This window comes from Lemur catta, chromosome 11, assembly GCF_020740605.2.
Source record: "Lemur catta isolate mLemCat1 chromosome 11, mLemCat1.pri, whole genome shotgun sequence".
NCBI lineage: Eukaryota > Metazoa > Chordata > Mammalia > Primates > Lemuridae > Lemur > Lemur catta.
Genome location: NC_059138.1, coordinates 65,444,420 through 65,462,395, shown reverse-complemented (window position 1 = coordinate 65,462,395; position 17,976 = coordinate 65,444,420). Strand labels below are relative to the sequence as shown.

General features: G+C 35.1%; 1 long non-coding RNA gene across 1 annotated transcript in view; it reads left to right on the top strand.

Moving 5' to 3' along the window:
- The window catches only part of LOC123647396, a 108,509-nt gene that overhangs the window by 34,040 nt on the left and 56,493 nt on the right, over positions 1-17,976 (top strand). Inside the window, exon 2 of the long non-coding RNA XR_006738218.1 lies at positions 14,213-14,403. This is a non-coding gene — a long non-coding RNA (uncharacterized LOC123647396). The remainder of the gene's footprint in view (positions 1-14,212; positions 14,404-17,976) is intronic.

Sequence of the window (17,976 nt, the reverse complement as noted above, 5' to 3'; positions counted from 1 at the left end):
AAGAAATTAGAGGCCGGGCGCGGTGGCTCACGCCTGTAATCCTAGCTCTGGGAGGCCGAGGCGAGTGGATCGCTCGAGGTCAGGAGTTCGAGACCAGCCTGAGCAAGAGTGAGACCTCGTCTCTACTAAAAATAGAAAGAAATTATCTGGCCAACTAAAAATATATATACAAAAAAATTAGCCGGGCATGGTGGCTCATGCCTGTAGTCCCAGCTACTCGGGAGGCTGAGGCAGTAGGATCGCTTAAGCCCAGGAGTTTGAGGTTGCTGTGAGCTAGGCTGATGCCACGGCACTCACTCTAGCCCGGGCAACAAAGTGAGACTCTGTCTCAAAAAAAAAAGAAAAAAAAAAAAAAAAGAAATTAGAAAGTAAAATTCTAAATCAACTAAATGGGCTGGACTCAGCAGCATAAAATTAAAAATAGCTTTATTTTTCTCCCATTTTGCAAACCTCTCATACCTAATGATATTTTATGGTCACTTTCAGTTTCATTTTTTCTGGTATTAAAAGTTTAGGCTGATTGAAACTAAACTTCTGACATCCATTTTAAAACTTTTTCCCTTTCCCTTGGGCCTGACCTAGAAGGTTGGGAAGGCACATGGTGAGTCTGTCCTCTTTCTTGCTTTATATCTTCCTGACTTGACATCATTTGCCTCTGGATCATCCAGGGCTGCATAGAAGACTTTTAAAAAGAGTTATTTACTTAGCTGGTGTTGTTTGTAGTTCTTAGTTGGATGTCCAGGGCTCTCTGTCATGGCAGGCTGCTAATGCTGGCTCTGCATTTAATAGGGCACCATTCTGGGTTTTCTGATCAGTGGCACTGCGCCTCTCTCCACCTCTCACCCTCCAATCTCTGACCCTGCACAACTCCTTGCTGCAGGAGTTTCACACTCTGGCTAAACTGCGTCATTCTGCTTCCTTTACATGCTGTAGTGGTACCTACCATTCTACAGTTTTACTTGCCTGGGGTTACTCAGATATGGTGAGTGACAGCTTGTCTTGGGTGAAGTTCTTTCAAGGTTGCTCAACCCAGTGGTCGTCTTATAGTCTAATTGGTAATCCAGGCCACTTTCGAGAAATTTATTACCCTATCCATTTGTAGTATCTTTGTGGTATGCAGGTCCACAGGTTTCTATAGCTCAGGAAGCACAAAAGTAGCAAGTGTGTGTGTGTGTGTGTGTGTGTGTATGTGTGTGTGTGGGTGCATGTGGGACTTCAGCTGTCCCTGCCGACCTAGTCAAGTCCCATAAAAGGCGTAATTTATGTGAGTAGTATGAGGTGTAGACAAACCAATTGAAGCATTTACCTTGTTTTAATTCAGTATGAAGCCCAAATGGTAAATAAAGTTTTCATTGGACAAATATGGATGGGAGTGAGGGAAATCAAGATGACTAAACATTTGATGCAGATTAGTTTGATAGACAAGTTAATGTGTTCTAAGACTCACATGAATTGAACCACCATTCTGAATCCACAAAGGAGTTCCTTCCTGAGTCAATGAGAGTGTTTTAGTTACAAAGGAGAGTTGAGAATGCCTTTCTCTGAACATGCCTGTAGATGTCACTGAAGTAAATGGCTCCTATACCCTGGACTTGATAATGGGACAAAAAAGGCCCACAAAAAAGTAAAGTAAAAAATATTTCATGTAGTCTATGTTACATTAACAACACCGTACAACAACAGCAACAACCTAATTCACAGTGAGTTTGTAAATTCTCCTATTTTACAGATGTGATTTATCTTAGACAAACTATTCTCAGCAACAGCCTTCATTATAGAGCAGGGAAGGAAAATTCCATTCTCCTTCCCTGCAGACACCCCTCCCACAGAGCAGGAGGCACATTTCTTATCTGATACCAATTGTTCATTAGAGACACTGTCTTCAAGCTAAGAATACTGATGCCTCATAAAGAAAAACAAATATATCACATAGGCATTGGTAGTTAAAGGAGAATGATGATAGAGAAACATGTTTGGGGACAGCATTTAATTCTAAAAGTACTTTAAGTTTTTTTTCTCTGTACTGATATTTAAGAAAACTGTAAATGTTGATCATTTAGAAAAGATTGTACTTTTACTCTCTTTCTAACTAAAACCCAGTGCAAAATGATCAACTAGAAATTCTATCTCTGAGATTTCACCACTAGAGAGAGTATTTAATGTTAATGAGAAAGGACTTGGCGCTTGTATTTCAATATTGTGAAGGATATTTTGCATGTCATTCTTCTCGTCAGGAGGCTAACGTTTCAACCCAGAATGGCCAAAACTGAGACTCACTGAAAGAAGGATGCTCAACAAAAAGGAATTTACAGATCTTCAGCACCATGTTAACAGAGTGTGATCAGCCTTTCTTATGTTAGCAAGAATTTTGTAGGCCTAATGAGACAAAGAATTCTCTTTAGAAACTTGGGATTTTTATAGTGAAATTTAAGCAAGTGAAAAAGACACAGAGAATAAGGCCTCTTAAAAATTAGTTGTCAACGAAAGATAGCTCAGAACAAGAAAGACAAGAAATTCTGAGAATGATCTGCAGAACCTAGAAGAAGAAAAAATCTGTACAGGAGAGAAACTATTCTTGTAGTTGTAGAATAAATGTTACATGTTTTATGTGAGGAAGAATTGAAAGTTGACAATAAGACTCCATTGCATATTTTGTGATGAATAAACATGCAAATGATAAAACATACATTTTGAAGGAATATATTCAGATTTTAACTGTAAGGATTTAAGCATTTTGTATTGATTTTTTTTTTGCCCTTACAAAGGCCAGTGCTAAAGAACTCTTTATGCTATTATCACCTACAAATACTTGAAGAGAATGGACCCTACTTGTATAGCACAGTTATGATTCTGGTGTTCAGGTTGGAAAAAACCAATTAAACAGCATCCTTTGCAAAGTTCTGTCTTAATGAGACTATTTATGGTTGTAATGGTTTTTTCCTCTTTGATGATGTTACTAAAAAAAAACTATTCCATTTAGTAGATATAGTAAAATTTTAAAAGTTCTAAAAAGATGTTTCTCAAAGTTAAACACAGAATTACTATATGATAATTCAACTTCTAGGGGGTATATACCCAAGAGAATTAAAAAAAAATACATGCACACACTTCAAATATTTAAAGCAACATTATTCATAATAACTAAAAGATGGAAACAACCCAAGTATCCATCAATGGATGAATGGATAAATAAGACGTTGGTATATCTACTTAAGGAATTATTATTGAGCAATAAAGAACATGGTACTGATACTGCCATAACATGTATAAACGTTGGAAACACTCTAAGTGAAATAAAAAGCCAATCAAAAAAGTCAACATGTTGTACACTTTCATTTAGATGAAATTTCCAGGATAAGCAAGTCAGTAGATTAGTGATTGCCGGGGGTGGGGGGGAGATTATGACTGCTAATGGATATGGGGGCTACATTTTGGAGTGATGAAAATGTTCCGAGTTAGATAGTGGTGACTGCACAACTTTGTTAATACACTGAAAGCCACTGAGTCACTGAGTTGTACACTTCAGAAGGGTAAATTTTATGGTATGTGAATTATTAATATATCTCAATTAAAAAAAGACAGATGGATTGTTGAACATCATGAATTCAGTTTGAACTTCCTTCATTAATGCTACCATGAAGGGAAAGTTTCTCATTTGTTCAAGAGTAAAAGGGTAATTCACAGGATGCTACCTCTCTGCTTCTTGCAAGGATAGAGAAAAATGCCTGGGAGGCATGTAATATCCTGGGGTAAACAGAGGGATGTGGTCTTTCATTAGTCATCCTGAAGAAGACCATCTTCCACAGTGTAGCCTATCAGTAAATGGAAGTAAGTCATTACCGAAGGCAAATGAGTCACATTAACTTAGGGGGAGCGGTGGAGGATCCTAAAATAGACAGTGGACTTATATTAAAAAATGACACATTGCAGGGTTTTTGGAGGATCCTAAAATAGACAGTGGACTTATATTAAAAAATGACACATTGCAGGGTTTTTGGTGTATAGAAATTATACAGGAAACCAGTATAAATATTTCTGGGGTTCTGCTTTAATTCTATGCAGAGTATAATTATACCAAAAAGCTTTAACTCAAAAAAATACAAATATAATTATTTTAAGTATGACAGGTGCCCCCCTTCCAAACAATATGAAGAAATTACATTCAGGTCAAGATGATCCTGTCATTACATAGTTTATTCCAGTGGCGAGTATAAAGTATATTTATGAAAACCCAATAGAGTGTTGTAACTTACAAAGCCTAAAATAGTTTCCTAACTATAACACGTGATGTTCAATCTGCAGATTGATGCTTTGAAGACTTTTTTTCGTAGACTTAGGACAGTTGCTTTGTGTTTCACCATGTGCTATTGCTCTTCTGGCTCAGGATGGACTCATTTGATTTGGCTATTGGGTGCCAATAATAAGTAAATTAGTGACTGTATCTGTGATGACATTTATTTCAAGCTTATTGGAGTCTCTATTCTAAATTTTTTAAGTACACTTAAAAGGGGTTTAAGCAATGTTTTCTCTCCAGAAAAAATAAAAACAATTTTTATATAGTTGTATCAAAACTCATTTAAAAGTGCAGGTAGAACTCACGCCTCTTTTCTAAAGAAATCAAGTGAACTGTAGGTATAAAATTAGGACTTGCAGTATGAAGTCCTTGTCATGCCGGCATTTGGAATTGTCCCCACTTCAGCCTAAATGCCTTCTCCTTTATTGCCCACTCTAATGTGAACTTGTGCAGACGAGTTCTGTTGAACTTTGTATTAAAGACCTAGCTATAAACTAAAAATACATAAACAACAGCAGAGGAGACTCGTGATTTATATCTTAAAAAATCAACCTAATCCACTACACTTCCTTTTAAAAAGTTAGCCAAAGATTATAAAAAAAATAGGAATAACATCAGCAGCATGAACAACTTAAGAACATTCACTTCAGAAGAAGCAGATAGTTCAGGAAAAAGAACTTTAAAGGAAGCTAATGATCAGAAAAGTAGCTTGAACATTTGAGGAGGGCTATTGCATTAAAAAATATATTTCAGAATAGCTAGAAGCTTTCAAATGTTTCCAACATAAAGCAATGATACATGTTTCAGGTGAATCATGTCCCCAGTTACCCTGATTTGATCATTATATCTTATATGCTTGTATCAAAATATAGCATGTACTCCATGAATATGTACAATTATTATGTATCAATAAAAAATTAAAAAAATAATAGGAAACTACAAAAAACAGCAAAGGAGAACAAAAAGGAGTTCTTTTGTATTGAAGACAAAATTGCAAAAATTCAATAGCTATGAAGGTGAAACTAAGAAAATCTCTCAGAACAAGAGAAAAAAAGACAAAAAGGAAAAATTGAAAGAAAAGAAACATGGAGGTTCAATGTGGGAAGACTTACATTGGCCTAATAGAATTTCTGGGAAAAAAGAACACAGGCAAATGAAAGGGAGGAAGTTAGCATTAAAAATGTAGAAGAAAAATTTCCAATACTAAACATCAGGATTCTTCAGATTATAAAGGCCCATTGAATTTCCAGGATGATGGGAAAAAACTGCATATCTCAAATTTCAGAACACAAGGAATTAAAAAACAAAAGTTGTTAGGATGTAAGCAACATGGCATATTTATGATTAATCATATTAAAATGAATCAGATTGGCATCACACATCTCACCAACAATGTTGGATCCTAGAGGCAATGTGATAGTACCTTGGAAGCTCTGAGGAAAAATTCTAGGCTTGTCACAAGGCAATCAGTTGTGACAGTAAAACACAGCTTATTTTCAGACATTCAGAAACTTTCTCTTATGTACTTTTCTAAGGAGGTTACTTGAAGATTTACTTCAGCAAAACAGGTGAAAACCAAGAAAAAGACATGGGGAAAATACAAAAAACAAACCCTAGCACATACCTCAATTATATAGGAAATCAAAAAAGCTATCAGCCCAAATTACAATAATGCATAATGGTGATAGAGACACGCAAGGCTACATCAGAGTTAATGCCTGAGGTTAGAGGAAAAAGGCAGAAAGAACTAAGGGCAAGAAATGAGATTGCGAAATTGTAGGGAACAAGTTCATTCAGATTGTATGTGAATTTTGAAAGAGACAGTGTATTAATTAGAATAAGACTTAAAAGTGGTGGCAAAATCACAAAATTAATAATGGCTTAAAAACAGTTTTGTTCTCTTATACAATAAAGTCTAGTGGTTAAAGTTCTAATATAGAATTTCCATGAATTCATCAAAGCCCCAGGTGCTACCCAGCTTTTCTCTGCTACCCATGGGGTAGGGTCCTTGCCAGTATTGTCTTCATCCCACCCAGCAAGAAGAAGGATGGAGGCAAAGTCCACAGCCCTTCCATTGTGGAGATTGATCACAACAGTTCTGTGTGTATCTCATCAACCGAAAGTTACACATGGACTTTACCTAAGGGAAGCTGGGTGGGACTGTGTGCTTGCTAAAATTTGGGGCAGTTTGGGGAGGGGGTTATCTATTTGTGAAGAATATGGTACAGATAATTGGGGACTATAGGGAGCCTTTTCCACAGGCCCCTACCCCCTAAAAGTCCATTTGCTGGTAATTTTTATGGGCCTTATTGGCCATATTTTATTACCTAGTATATTTCCATTAAAACTTCCATTGCACTTGGGAAGACACAGAATGCAAAGATCTTTAGAAAACAAATAGATTGGCTAACGTCAGGTCATTAGACTTTTTTGCAAGGGTCCATGAATTGATATGACATCAAATCTTATTAGATAAAATTACATATTTATGTATTACTAATTTTCATATGGATATACTTCTGATTCATAAAATACAATTTCACTTAATTTATTGTAGTTTATTGTTGCATTTTTACCATCAGTGGATACTTCTGCAAGTTTAATTGTTGGATACCATGGCTATAGGGGAGGTTGCAGTTTGGGGGTGGTCTATGAAAATTTGTAATTTTAGAAAGGGCAACCTCATACTAAAAAAGGTTGGGAATCATTCTTATCAGATTTTATTGTAAAGATTTGTGTGTTATTCATTCTTGGCTTTGTTTCATAAGCTTTCTCTTTTTGTGTAAATTCTTTGACTTCTAATTTTTATTATGTTAGCATTTCTATTGTGTTTTTTATAGGGAACTTTTCCTTGTTTTTGGAGCAGAGTGGATATAAACATAAAATCTGATAAAGGCTTCACCTTCTCTGCAGCCAGGTACTGGCTACTGGAGGCAATGACTTTCATATCTACTAATTGCAAAAAGCCTTTTATCCAGGTGTAAAGTGTTAGTTGCAAGTTGCGTTGGCAGTGAACTTTGGATGTTTAATTGTTCTTTGAACCCATATTCAATTTTGCCCTTTTATTCCTTGAAATGAAACTTGTTGTCAATTTTCAGTTGGTTTCTGGTTTCCTGGAGAGTCTGGTTTCCTTTTAAATTCTTCGGAGTCTCTTCTCACACTCACTGTGCCCCAGACTTTGCAGTACCTTTTGTTTACCACTTTGCTGATCACCTCTTCTGTGTTTTTGGTTTCCTCTCTCATTTCTTCATTTTTGTTATCTGAATATTTAACATTTCTGTCATATGTGGTCAATTCTTTGAATCCTAGGTGGTACTATGTGCTTGTCATCCTTTTCTTCTATGATGGGCAGGAGATACTGTTTTCCCCTGGGGATTTTTAGTTTTCTGTTACATTTATTTTTAGCCTGCTCTGGGGCTATTAAATCCAGACTTCCTCCTGCTAATCTTGTGTTTCTATGGATTATCTCGTTGTCATAGCTAAACGTGACTGCCAAATGTACAATCTTCATCTTGGCTTTGGTCAGTGCCCCTGATCTTTTATGAGCCGCTCTGAGATGCTTGAAGACCTGGACCCTCTCCCCGCTGGTGACCGCTGGCAGAGAGGGCAGGCAGCCTGAGATGGTGGGGGGATGGGCAGGCATCATTGCCAAATAGCCGTGGCATTGTAAGCGATGTGGAGTACCTTGCCAAACACTACTCATTAACTTTGTTTGGCTCAGGCAGAGAGAGTGAGAGATGAGATAAGCCTATTGAAGTAAGTTCAAGATTGTGAAACATTAGATGACCATCAAATACTTAAAAATAGGATGATCTTTCTCAACAGGGTATGAGAAATTGTCATAGGGAGAAACAATTATCACTGTATACAGACTGTATTTCCTTTTGGCTTGAAGAATCTGGCATTTGTAGTGATTTACCAAAATCCATTGTTAATGCACCTAAGCTGAATGTAACCTGAACAGTGAATGTAGCCAGAACGGTGAACTTCCTATCATATCCATGGGAATACAGAATGTACAGAAGATACGAGGATAAGAAGAGGAATCATATGGAAGGAAAGAAAATATACCTGGTGTTAAACGTCTATAATTCCCTTTAGATAGGTCACTTTAGGTTAAGCGATAAAGTGCAATAACCCCAGTGCTAATCAATAGTGCAAAAGTTCAAAGAAAGCCAGCTGGAGTTCGGATAAGGAAGTCCATACTCCATAGGTGGCTGAGACAAGTGCTTCTGTTTTTTATGTCTCATTTGTCAACCAATATGGGAATTAGCATAATGATGGCTGGAAATTTGCTCTCATTGGTGAAGCTGGTGGCTTATAAATTAGCATAATTTCACTGCTTGGTGAAATTAAAAGTTTTCAGGGAAAATGATTTTGTTAAAAACAATTTAGAGACACTCTGTACATCTATATCTCCATAGAATAAGAACCAGCAAGGCAGTTCCCCTTCACCCTTAAAGTACTGTCCAAGGCTTGATCCCTCAATGGTCTTGTGGCTAGCCATTAGTTTAGGACCTTTCAGGTTTTCTGGAGCTGATTAATCAATATTGGGTCCTGCTTCTGAAAGGCTGTTATAACTAGCTTTGGTTAATTTTTCACGAAGGTGGGGTCTGACCGATTAAAAGGGCATTCACTGTACACTTAATGCAATACATTTAATGTAATACACTTAACAGGGAATTACAGTGAAACTACAGTACATGTTTTTTGCCTGCTTGTTAATGAATATTTACATAATAATTGTAAATGTGGGAGAATTTCATTATAGCCTGGTAGATCAGTTTTATTGAATACTTCCAAAGCAACCTGAGAAAATATAATAAAGTATGTAGTATTGGCTATTCTTATTGTTTAATATGTCCAGTACTCTGAAGAACTAAAAAATGTTATTTGCTTTTAAAATTATTTTACTTCCATTATTAAAGATGAACCTTACTTTTAACTGGAAATACAGTTTCTGAATGTTCAGATTCTTTGATTTATCTTGTAAATGTTTTATCCAGCTTGTCTTTTACTATTTAATTTTCTGGGTTTTTTTTTTTTGGCAGAATATTAAAATTTTAAATCTTTAAATCTAGCAATCAATCTAGTTTTTTGAGCTTAGTCTTTTTTTTTTTCTCCCATAGCAGGCAAATTTGCTTACCTAAGTTTTTGTTTTTTATGATTAATATTATTGTTTTCTTGCATTTGACTATCATTATTTTAGAATTACTTCAGAATTACTTATCAAACAAGTCTTTCCCTTCCTCATTCATTTGTAATGCCTCGTTTATTACATAATTCTTACGTTTTTGCCAGTACTATGTTCTTTGCTTTATTAGAACTTCATAACTTGTTAATATCTGGTAGGGCTAAACTCCCTTCTCCCATTACTCTTCTTTTTCAAAATGTTATTAACTCTTTTCATTTATCTTTTTGTTTTAAACCTAGCAATATTTCATCTAGTTTCAAAAGCAGCTCCTTAAAATTTTGATGTAATTGCTTTATATTTATAAATTTTAAGAGAACTAACATTTTAATAATTCATTTCATCTGTCAACAAGGAATATTTCACCATATATTCAAGTTGTTTACATGAATAACTCAGAAAGAATATTCTTGGTGTTTGTCCATTTGTTTAAAAAGGCTACTTTATCTAAACTGTCTTCCACAGCATCTTACATTCCTACCCACAATGTATGGGGGATCCCGATTTTTCTACATCCTCGTCAACACTTGTTATTTTCTGTGTTTTTCTGTTTTCAAATTATAGCCATCCTAATGGGTGTGAAGTGGTATCTCATGTGGTTTTGATTTGCATTTCCCTAATGACTCATGATGTTGAGCATGTTTTCATGGGCTTATTGGCCATTGGTATGTCTTCTTTGAAGAAGTGTTTATTCAAACCTTTTTTGCCCATTTTTAATTGGGTTATTTGCGTTTTTTTATTTGTAAATGTTTTTTATACATTATGGATACAAGTCCTTTTCCAGTTATATAATCTGCAAATATTTCCTCCCATTCTGTGTGGGATGTATTTTCACTTTCTTGATAGTGTCCTGGGGCATAGAGAAGTTTTTAATTTTGATGAAATCCAATATGTAAATTTTTTTCTTTTGTTACTTACATTTTAGTGTCATTTCTAATAAATTGTTACCTAATCCAAGGTCATGAAACTTAAAAAAAAAAATAAAAAGTTTGCTAATATGCCAAGGAGGGATTGCTTTTTCTATTGTATTTGGTATATATCTGATTTACTGAAATTACTTACGAAGTCTAGTAACTTTTTGATTGGTTATCATGAATTTTCTAGGTAGAACAGAAAACTTCTTTTCACTTTATATTTTATATTATTGGCTGAAGAAACTCCTAGAAAAATCCCAATATTACTGGGAATTGTGAACATCCTTTGTCTCTTCCAGATTTTAATGTGTGTGCTGCCTAACTGAATTTCTCTATTAAGCAAGAAAATGGCTATTTGTTTTAGATAGATTGAAATTTTTGCATATAAATGAAATGCTTTTACATCCTAGTTTTTTAAAAGATTTAAAACTAGGAAGGGGGCTGACTTTGATTAAAATGATTTTTAGCAGCTGTTGAGATGAATATTTTGTGTGTTTGTTTTGGGTTTCTTGATATAATATTTCATATGAAAAGATTCTCAATTATTACATTCCATTTATTCCAAGAGGATGTTTTCAAAGTTAAAACTCAGTGAAGCCCAGCGTACATAACACTTTATTAAATCTCTTGTGTAGAGATTATATTATATATTAAAAAATTTTACTGAAATATTTCTTTTTGCTTTTATTAAACAGCTTCTCAATCACGTTTTAAATCTAGAAAATAAAGGTTTAAAAATTTTTTAATATTAAGGCTGAGTTTTCCCCACCCTTTATTTATTTGTTGCCTTGGGCTCGGAAATGAATATTTAGTTTGGAAAGATTTTTCTCTTTTCAATTATATTTGGAAATTTTACTGTTTCACAAAATGACTTGCTAATGTTTTTCTTTCACATAGCTTATTCCTTCTCATACTGGTTTCAGGAAATTATCTGTGGCCAACACTGTTTTGTTATTTTTGTTAGCATGTGACTCACGTCCTACTGTCTTCCTTCCTTTAGTTTTAAACAAGCTTAAAAGAATAGGCCAACAGATTGAGTCCATGTAGCAATGATAACAATAAAAAATATGTAAACACTGCGATTTAACCAATAATTGTGTATTTTGTACAAATGAATTCTAGGTAATCAAGATAGTTTGTGAGCTATCAGGGTCTTAGATAAATGTTACCCTTTTAAGTTGACATTTGCAGGCTGAGGTTGATAATACTACCATGCTAAGGGAAGCCCACATTAATCAAATTTTTTCCTTGGAGTTCAGCTTTTGTGTCCCTTGGTTAGCATTTTATATAAATTCAGTACAAGTGAACGAGATGAAGAGGGGCGATATATGCTTTATTAAATCTTTTCACTAGATCGTATAACTGGATAACATGAAGACAAACAGATGTAACTTTACAGAGTACAAAATACTTCTCCTTAATGCTGACATTTGTACCATTTAGACATGGACTGAACGTCTGAAAGACCCAGGGAATATATCCTAGTAACTGACATTGAACATAATTTTGATTAAATCCATTAAAACTCTAGGCTATTAAATAGGAGAATCTGAATAGTTACTAAAACTGAGAAATCCATCACATCATGAGAAAAAAAAATTTAATATTCTTTAATTTTTTTACTGAATTAAAGTTTATAGTTTGAAAACAACAACTTCAGGGATGCTGTGTCATCCAACGGAAAAAGTAAGGGAAGAAGATGTGGTTTTGAATCCGCTCTGCCATTTATCTGTGTGGTTGAACAAATTCATCTTATTAATCTTTAGTTTTCTTCTTGGTAGAACAGAGATAATAACCATCTCAGAATTGTTTTAATTATTTCATGAGTCTCTGTGTATATATACACATATATATGTATGTGTATATACATGTGTGTGTGTATATATATGTATTCTCTAGTTCTTTGCTACTCAAAGTAGTTCCAGACTGTGAGCATGGGCATCACCTGTTGACCTTGTTAGAAATCATCTCAGCTCCACCTAGATTGACTGAATTAGAATCTGCATTTTAACATGACCTCCCAGGAAATTCCTTTGCCCATTAAGTCTAAGCACTGCCCAGTCTATCACAGTGCCTACCTAGCACAAGGTAGTTTTCAGTTAACGTAGTTTCCTTCCTTTCAAATTAGATGAGTTTTAACTCATGAACCTGCTTCCCTTGACATGAAAACAACAACAACAAAAAGAGCAACAACCCAACGATAACTGCTATAACCACAAAATATGGGAGTGGCGTATTCTCTCATTTGACTTTATTGCTGGTAGTTCTTCTAAACAGAATATATATTTGGAATTTCTTCTTTTCCATTATTTATGCCTGCTTCTTGAAACAGAACATAAAAATTGAGTTTTGAACAAGACACCAAGATAAAAAAGACATACATTTCAAACGACAGATCCCAAATGCAGAATTTGCCAGTTCCACAATTCTTGGACCCTTCACCAGTTAGGGGGATATAAGACTGAGTCAGAGTATGGAGTGGATGAGGATGGATTTGGGGCAGAAAATATCTTTGCAGAAAGCTGTGCTGTGAGCCATCCCCCTTGGGAGGCAGGGAGTCTGCTCCCTGTCATCAAACCTAATAATAAAGAAGCTTCCAAGGGTACTTGGGAAGCTTAATATATGACTTCTACACTGAGACTTTCTGTAGTCTGGTTCCTATCGGGTATATTTAAAGGTCAAAAAAATGCTAGCTGTGGAGCCAGTAGAAGATGCAATGTTGGGATTTGCCTGTACTTGCATAGTTTGCTGGGACAAGGGATATTTAAGTATTTGCTATGTTGTGCTGAAAAACTGATTCTAAAAAAAAAAGTCCATAAAAGCAATCCTCCTATCCTCAATTTGTAGTATTTGTTGATTTCTGTGCTATAAATACGGCTTTGTGAGAGAGAGATCAAAAGAAGAGAACTATAAATTTTTTAATTAAGCCTGGCAAACTTGACCCTTTGACATGGAACTTATTACAGGGAAAAAGAAGAATATTCGAAAACCTCTTTTCATGTTGTATTCTTGAAAATGGCATGTTTACAGGGGAAATAGCTACTAAAGATATAACTTAGAAAGTAACACTTTTTAGGTTTATAAATTATAACAATTCATTCCATTGGTATTATATTAATATCATATCCTCCAAATGAGCAAGGAAGTTTCAGATCAATCATAGTGGAAAGTAAAGTCCATGGTAAAAAGTCAATTTATAAAAATATTATCCCCTAAACATATTTAAGAATATTTGGTTTTAGAGATTTAGTATTTCATTACATTTTTATTTTTAATGTTATTACATTACAAAATGGGGAATTTCTCAAAAGTATGTTAGGTCAAGTTGCTTTCACATTAGTACCAAGGTCTGTGCTTAGCTTTCCATACATAGTAGGAACTTAACAATGTTGGACAATAGTCTCTTACCTGTCATGTAATAAGAGACTGAAGAGACTGGAAATGTAATAAAATAAAACTTGGTATTGGCTGGCACTCAGGTTCAGGGAAAAAGGCAGACAATAACTTATACCTATGAGTGACCAGGAGAGAATTTATTGCTTCTTCAGAGAAAGGAAGTGAGAGAACATAATGAAGCATGGAGAGAGAACTCAACAAGATGAATAGAGCTGGGATTACAGACAGTTGAAAGGAGAGTGACAATCCTGGTGGTGATGTAATGAAATGGAATTTTAAGATAGATAACACCTATTTAATATCAAGTTGATTTTGTGGCTGGAGCATAAATCCTTTTCTGTTCTCCATTCCAGGAATCATTTAGCAAAGTCTACTATGCTTTCAAATTCTTACTGTGTGTCCTTATTTATTTTGTAGGAATCAAAGAAGATACATTTTAAATTTGGGTTGAATGAGAAGAGCAATAGCAAGTATAAAAGCACAATTCTAGGTTAAGAAGCCACAAGGATAAAGATCTTCACCCTCCTGCCCCATGCCTTATGAATTTGTAGAGACAAGAGGAAGATTTTACAATTTCAAAATCCACAAACTTGTTTGGAGATGAAGTGGTAAGTCAACTTTAATGGCTATTGTGTAACTGACATTTGGGTTATGGGAAAATCTCCTCTATTGCCTACGTTTATATTTTGGTTTGAATTGTGACAGTTCTTTCTTTTGAAGAAGACATCTAACAGATTTATTATGAATCCCATGCATACATTATAACAGTCTTTTTTTCTTAAATATTCTTGAGGTCAAAGCATTAGGAAACAGTTTTCCTGGGAAAAGCAAAGCCCAAATAACATCTCGATTCATCAACTTGAATGGGAAAATTTTTGAGCAGCAATTTAATGGCAATGATTATAATCAGCTGTCCATATTACCAAGCATGGCAAAGTGCCTGACATCTGGGTCTGTACTGCACAACATCAGGATCTTCACACACAAACAATTAGGAATCGATGAGCCAGAAAAATCCAGCATTGTTGTGCATATCCAATAAAATTAAATTATTCTCATATATGAAAACATTCACTGTGAAGGAAAAAATAAAGGTAAGCTTTTCTTTGGGTAAGCTTCTCAATATTCCAAAGCTAAAAATGAACATTCTGTGTCAAGTCTGCTTCTTTTCTATCTTCCTCTCAATCTTGTTTTTCGAAGATCTGTATCTTCACTTTGATATAGTCAATGTCATCCAGTAGGAGTCAGAAGAAATAAGTTGATTGGAAACAAGGTATGGATAATTGGGTGTCTCAGGTGTTCAGCGGCTATGCTTGCAGAAGGATAATAGATTGAACGCCTATGTACACATATACTAAAGAAAAAAGTCTCAAATTATTATACAAAATTTTAAAAGATGCTAAACTCCACTCTACATGGAAGAAGATTAAAAATAGCACATAAAACAGAAAAAGAACAGTAAGTTAGTTACTTTGAAATTTGGGGTGGTATTACCCTTGGACTATTTTATGTCTCAGGAAATCAGACTTCAGTCAAAGATACCAAAATATTATATAAGTTTTGAGTAAGCCAAAAATCAACTTGTGCTGATCAATTCTTCCTTTTTCCGTTTTGTTGTATTTTATATATATTAAATTGCAATCAATTTCAATTTTGAACAAAAGCTAGTTAAATTTTAACATTAATGTTTTGACTCTGAAAATTTTTAATTAAAAAATTGAGTAAGGCCGGGCACGGTGGCTCACATCTGTAATCCTAGCCCTCTGGGAGGCCGAGGCGGGTGGATCGCTCGAGGTCAGGAGTTCGAGACCAGCCTGAGCAAGAGCCCGTCTCTACTAAAAATAGAAATAAATTATCTGGACAACTAAAAATATATGTAGAAAAAATTAGCTGGGCATGGTGGTGCATGCCTGTAGTCCCAGCTACTCGGGAGGCTGAGGCAGTAGGATCGCTTAAGCCCAGGAGTTTGAGGTTGCTGTGAGCTAGGCTAATGCCACGGCACTCACTCTAGCCTGGGCAACAAAGTGAGACTCTGTCTCAAGAAAAAAAAAAGTAAACTTTTTATACTTCTTTAGACTCCTCTTTTTTATATTTCAATATTCATTTCTCAATTAATATAATAAGTGAAATTAAAATCAGTAAGGATATAGAAAAATTGATTAACACTAACAGCCAACAGGACCTAATTAACATTTATAGAGTATTCCACCAAACGAGCAGAGTACGTATACTGTTTTTAAGACCTAATTTTTTAGACCAGTTAAGTTCACAGCAAAATGGAGAGGAAGAGACAGAAATATTCCATGTTTCCTTCCTCCACACATCCACAGCCTCCCCCATTTTCAACATCCCCCACCAGAGTGGTACATTTGCTACAATTGATGAACTTACAGTGACACATCACTATTGCCCAAAGTTAGTAGTTTACATTAGAGTTCTCTCCTAGTGTACAAATGTATAGTCACATGTATCCACAATTATGGTATCATCCAGAGTATTTTCACTGTCCCAAAAATCCTCTGTGCTCTGCCTATTCATATCCCTCCTCCACCTCTAATCTCTGGTACCTGATCTTTTCACTCACTCCATAGTTTTTCCTTTTCCTTAATGTCATATAGTTGTAGCTACACAGTACATAGCCTTTTCAGTTTGGCTTCTTTCACTTGGTAATATGCATTTAAGTTTCTTCCATGACTTTTCATGGTGTGGTAGCTCATTTCTTTTTAGCTCTGAATAGTAATCCATTGTCTGGATGTCCCAGTTAATCCATGCATCTACTAAAAGACATTTAGGTTGCTTCCAAGTTTGGCAATTATGAATAAAGTTGCTATAAACCTCAGTGTAGAGGTTTTTGTGTCAGCAAAAGCTGTCAACTCCATTGAGTAACTATCAAGGAGCATGACTGCTGGATCATATGGTAGGAGTATGTTTAGTTTCCCAAGAAACTGCTAAACTCTCTTCTGAAGTGATTATACAGTTTACATTCCCACCAGTAGTAAATGAAAGTTCCTGTTGTTCCACATGCTCATGACCATTTGGTGTTGTCAGTGTTCTGGATTTGGGCCATCCTAGTAAGTATATAGTAGTATCTCATTCTTTCATATTTCTCTGATGATGTGTAATGTGGAACATCTTTTCGTATGCTTATTTGCCATCTGAATGTCTTCTTTGGTGAGGTGTCTCCTAAGGTCTTTGGTCCATCTTTTAATTGGGTTGTTTTCTTGTTATGTTTTAAGAGATCTTTGCATATCTTGGATAACAACCCTTTACCAGATGTATCTTTTGTAAATGTTTTCTCCCAGTCTGTGGTTTGTCTTCTCATTCTCTTGACAGTGCCTTTTGCAGAGCAGAAATTCTTAATTTTAATGAAGTCTAGCTTATTAATTCTTTCATGGATTGTACCTTTGTCATATCTAACAAGGCATCACCAAACCCCAGGTCATCTATATTTTTCCTATTTTATCTTCTAGAAATTTTATGGTTTTATGTTTTACATTTAGGTCTGTGGTCCATTCTAAGTCAGTTTTTGTGAAGGGTATAAGGTTTATGTCAAGATTCACTTTTTGTTTTTACATGTGGATGTCCAGTTACTCCAACACCATTTTTTAAAAAAAGACTATTTTCCATTGTATTGTCTTTCTTCCTTTGCCAAAGATAAGTTGACCATATTTATGTGGGTCTATTTTGGGGCTCTCTATTCTGTTTCATTGATCTGTTTGTCTGTTCTTCCACTGCTACTACATTGTCTTGATTATTGTAGCTTCATAGTAACTTTTAAAGTCGGGTAATATTCATCCTCCACTTTTGTTCTTCTCCTTTAATATTGTGTTGGCTATTATGAGTCTTTTGCCTCTCCATATGATCTTTAGAATAAGTTTGCCAATATCCACAAAATAACCTGCTAGGATTTTGGTTGGGATTGCATTGAATCTGTAGATCAAGTTGGGAAGAACAGACATCTTGACAATATTGGGTCTTTCCATCTATGAATGTTCAATATCTCTTCATTTATTCTTTGATTTTGTTCATCAGTTCGGTAGTTTTCCTCACATAGATATTGTGCATATTTTCTTGGATTTATACCTAAGTATTTAATGTTTTTGGTGACAGTGCAAATGGCATTGTTTTTCATTTCAAATTCCAATAATTCATTGCTGGTATATAGGAAAGCAATTGGATTC